This window comes from Tupaia chinensis, unplaced genomic scaffold (genome assembly GCF_000334495.1).
Source record: "Tupaia chinensis unplaced genomic scaffold, TupChi_1.0 Scaffold144346_1, whole genome shotgun sequence".
NCBI lineage: Eukaryota > Metazoa > Chordata > Mammalia > Scandentia > Tupaiidae > Tupaia > Tupaia belangeri.
The window spans coordinates 4,548,185-4,552,342 of record NW_006204205.1 but is presented as its reverse complement, the minus strand read 5'-3'; the positions used below and the strand labels follow the sequence as shown (position 1 = coordinate 4,552,342).

At 44.4% G+C, this 4,158-nt stretch overlaps 1 long non-coding RNA gene across 1 annotated transcript in view; it reads left to right on the top strand.

Annotated features, from left to right (window-relative positions):
* Positions 1 to 2,508, top strand: part of LOC102501825 (uncharacterized) — a 4,026-nt gene extending 1,518 nt beyond the window's left edge. Inside the window, exons 3-4 of the long non-coding RNA XR_337146.2 lie at positions 1,164 to 1,431; positions 2,432 to 2,508. This is a non-coding gene — a long non-coding RNA (uncharacterized LOC102501825). The remainder of the gene's footprint in view (positions 1 to 1,163; positions 1,432 to 2,431) is intronic.
* The last annotated feature ends 1,650 nt before the right edge of the window (positions 2,509 to 4,158 follow it).

Below are 4,158 nucleotides of genomic sequence, written 5' to 3'. Positions count from 1 at the left end.
GGGGGGGGGGGGGGGGGGGGGAGGAACAAGAAGGCTGGGCAGAAAGGATGTCTTTTCCCCAGACCAGATTGGTCAAGAAGGTGGACAATTTCTTTGTAAGCCAGAGGACCAGCAGAAAGTTTCTCCACAGAGCAGAGGGTCCAGGCGCAAGGCAGTAAGCCCCAGGCCCAGCACCCCTCTGCAGCTACAGAACACTCCAGGCCCTGATACTGCTTCTGGCAGCCTCCCCTCCAAGTGACGTCATGGGACACTTTTAGCCTGGCCTCCTGCAGGATGTGGCATCCGGTTACTCTCCCTACAGATGTCTCTGCTACTTGTGAATATTTTAATTCCAAAACCCATGCTAGAGCTGTGACTGATTACAGCTAACCGAGTACTTTTCTGTTTTCCTTTGAGCATGGCTTGGGTTCCCCTGACCTTGGCTGTGGGATCATGACTGGGTAAGGGGACTTGTTCTTCCCTGTTCTGGATTCCTGAGGTCTCTGTCCTCCCTGGGTATCCATCTGTGGGCATAGGCAGCTGCAACTCCGAGGCCTCTAGACTGCATGGATGTGAGAGCCATGGACCTCACAGGAGGGAACCAAGACTCAGAAATTCCTAGGCCACCTAGAGAGCCCTCAGACATCCCTCTTGGTCAGCTAAGTCAGCTGCAAGAATGGCCACCTCTGTTTACACTGTCTCTTTCCAGACCAGCATCTCTGAGAGGGCTGCCAGGCAGGACTCTAATCATGTTTTCAGCCCTGGCATAAGGTTTGGCCCAGAGAATGCAAAGAGTATTATCCTTCCCCCTTGACAAAGGAAAAAAACTGAAGTCCAGAGAGGAGACTATTTGCCTCGCGTCACACAGCAGTTCTGGCCTCCTCACTCCCATTCATTGTTCATTCCTTCCCTTTCCAGTTAGTGTTCAGTATGAGCTTTGTGTCTGGTCCCCGCTGGGAATGAGAGAGAGGGGAGTCAGACAGGAAGCGGCGCTAACAGCGGTCCCCCATAGTGAGCTTGACGACAGTGGGTAGGTCCTAACATAGCCTAGGGGAGGCCTCCTAGAGGAGGAATTATTTGAGTTGGGCTCTAAATCTTGGGGTACAAGTTTGCCAGGCATCAAAGGATGCCATTCTCAGCCTTTTTGATTCTGTTTTGTTATGAAACTTTTTCTGTGTTCACAGGTACAAGGAATGGCTGACCTAGAGACTTCTGGGTACCAAGACTTACTAGCCGTGGTTCTGCTATGTTTTCATTATTATCAGTGAAAACAACATGACCACCCTGCCATTCCGGACACAGAGTGGACACTGTCCCTCACAGGCAGAGGTCGGTTTAGCCCCACCTGCTCAGGTTTTCCTGCACTTGGACTCCTGAGCCATACTTCTCTGACGGTGGTGAAGTCCTCCAACATTGTGGCCACGTTCCTATATTTTGATAGTTTCCCACGTCGTAAGTACTTCTTTCTGCTCGAATCTAGAAAACTCACTTGTCTAGTCTCCTTTGCAGCTAGTGGTGGAAATGTGACTTAGTGTCAGTGAGACACACCCTCTTGATCCTTTGATCCAAAACCCAAAACTGAGTAGAAGAAATTCCTGCACTTAGGATCCATATTGCTGGCACAAAGGTGGTAGCAGGAGTGATGGGTGGTGGATAGTTCTGGGAGTTGTTCCCAGAAGCTAAAATCTGAGCGTGTTTCTTCAGCCTCCCCAAAGTGCTATCAGGCATCTAACATTATTTAATGGGCTCCTTTGCTGTTTAAGATACTCAGTAAGGGTTTCGTTTGCAACCAAGAACTCAGACTGACTCACTCACTGCTAAAGGTTTTCCTGGCATGGGCACAGCATGGTACATCCCCGGTCACTGCACTCACTAGGAGACGGCGCTCTGGCTGGTGGCACTGGGTGAACTGAGTCAGATCTTTGTTTCTTCACACATCCGGGGATCTGAGCCATTTCTGGGATAATCTGAAACCAAGTACAGAATCTTCTCAGGATTCTGAATCCCATGTGGAGCAAAGGCTTTGAACATATGATGAAATCGTTGGAGAGCTAAAGACAACGTTCCACCTACATCTTTTATTGTGTAGTAGTGTTTCATTTTCACATGAATAAAATTGTTCAGTGTAAAAATATTGAAAGATCAATATTAAGATCACTCGTGGTCTCACCCCTTAAAGATAATAACAATAACATTTTGTGTATTTGCTAGTAATAAAAACAATCACTAATCATAGTTAACATTTTTGTACTGCTTACATGCACCAGACAGTATTTTTAAGTAGTTTACCTATATGTTATAGACTGAATTGTGTTCCCCTCCCCATTCATGTGTTGAAGCCCTAACCCTCAGTGTGACTGTATTCAGAGATAGAGCCTTTAGAGAGGTAACTAAGGTTAAATAAGGTCATGAGGGTAGAGTGCTAAAATAACAGGACCTGTGTCCTTATAAGGAAAAGAGACACCGGGGATAAAAGGCATGTGAGGACCCAGAAGGCAAGGAGAGAATTCTCACCAGAAAACAGCCATGCTATCTCCTTGATACTGGACTTCCAGCCTCTAGGATTATGAGTCAATAAAATTTTGTTGTTTAAGACACTCAGTCTGTGGTGTTTTGTTATGGTAGCTCTAGAAAGAAGACTGATACAATATGATAAGCTGTTCGATCTTTAGATCAACATTGTCTCTTCCCCATGCATAACACAGTTCAGTAAATAGTTAACTGAATGAAAGAATGATGAGTATTATTTTTTTAACCTAACAAGTTGAGTATTTTCCCCATATTATTACCTTTTTACATTAAAAAAAAAAAGACTACATCATAGGCACTTGTGCATTCATTCATTTAATATTCATTTAATATGTTGGGTCCCTGCTACGTGCAAGGCATTTGTTCTAGGTCTGGGGGATGGAGTAGTGAAGCCACAGAGAATACCTGCCCACATGGAGTGCACTTGTTCTATGGACATACTGTTGGGCATGAATTAGTCCTTTTCTTTGGGAAGGATTCTTGTAATTAAAAATTCTCTGGTGAGTAAACCAGACAAACACAACCAATGAACTTCTTTCAAAAAGGCCAATTAAATAATGAAAGGGCTCCTTTCATTTCTGGGGAACATCTTTTTCCCAGAACCATGGAAAGACAAGGACGAAGGCCTTGGAAGTTGTCTGGAGTCCCCCAAGGCAGGAGTTGGTTGAGCCACTGGCATGCCCAAGTTCCTGAGGAGAGAGCCATGTATGCGTGTCTCCTATTCACACAAGGTCAAGACTTGACAAGAAATGAACTACACTTTAGAGAATCTGAAAATGAAACAAACGCAAACAAAATACAGATAAATGTTTATACTCTCTGGGGATGGGAAAGGTCTTTTTATGCACAACAAAAAAGACAGAAACCACAAAGGAAAAGACCAGTAGATTTGAAGATCTGACTACATGCAAGTTTAAAATGTCTGCTGCATTTTAAATGGTTAGAAACAACCATAAAAAAAAAAAATCTAAAATAGGGGTCTGGCAGGTGGTGTGGTGGTTGGGGGCACTGGAATCCCACATGGTTGACTGCGGTTCGAGTCACAGACCTGGCAGCTTGCTTTCTCATTTTCCCTCTCTCTCTCTCTTTTGCTCTGTCCCTCTCTGGTCAGATTAAAATTAATGGACAAATAAATAAAGTTAAATAAAAGAAATCTTTTTAAAAACTCTAAATTGGATAACTTGCAACAAATACTTATGCTGTAGGCGACAGACAAAGGCTTTGACATATTACCCAAATCACTAAGAAAAAGACAAATGGACAAAAGACAGTGTTGGGGCTCAGAAGATGATAGTCTCAAGTGGAACCTCAGAAGCGGCCTCAGAAGCATGATTCCTCCTGTCTCTCACCTCTCATTTTTCCCCAAAGCAAGCTACAGAAATTGGAATTCCTATTCCCCAAGGCAGGTGATAAGAATAAGAATTTGTTTCCCTATAGCCAGCATAAAATCTAACACTATTACTCTAACTTCCTCTGCTTTTCTGTGTAAGAGTTGGCCATAAGGAAATTCTCTGACCTATCTTATCTGATATTAGATAATAAAACCCTCATTCCAGAGGGGTCCTGCCCCATTCCTGGGAGGAAGGAATGCTGCGCAGAAAGGCCCAGAAGGATCCAACAGACAGGCCCTGCTAGGCTTCCCCACTTGGT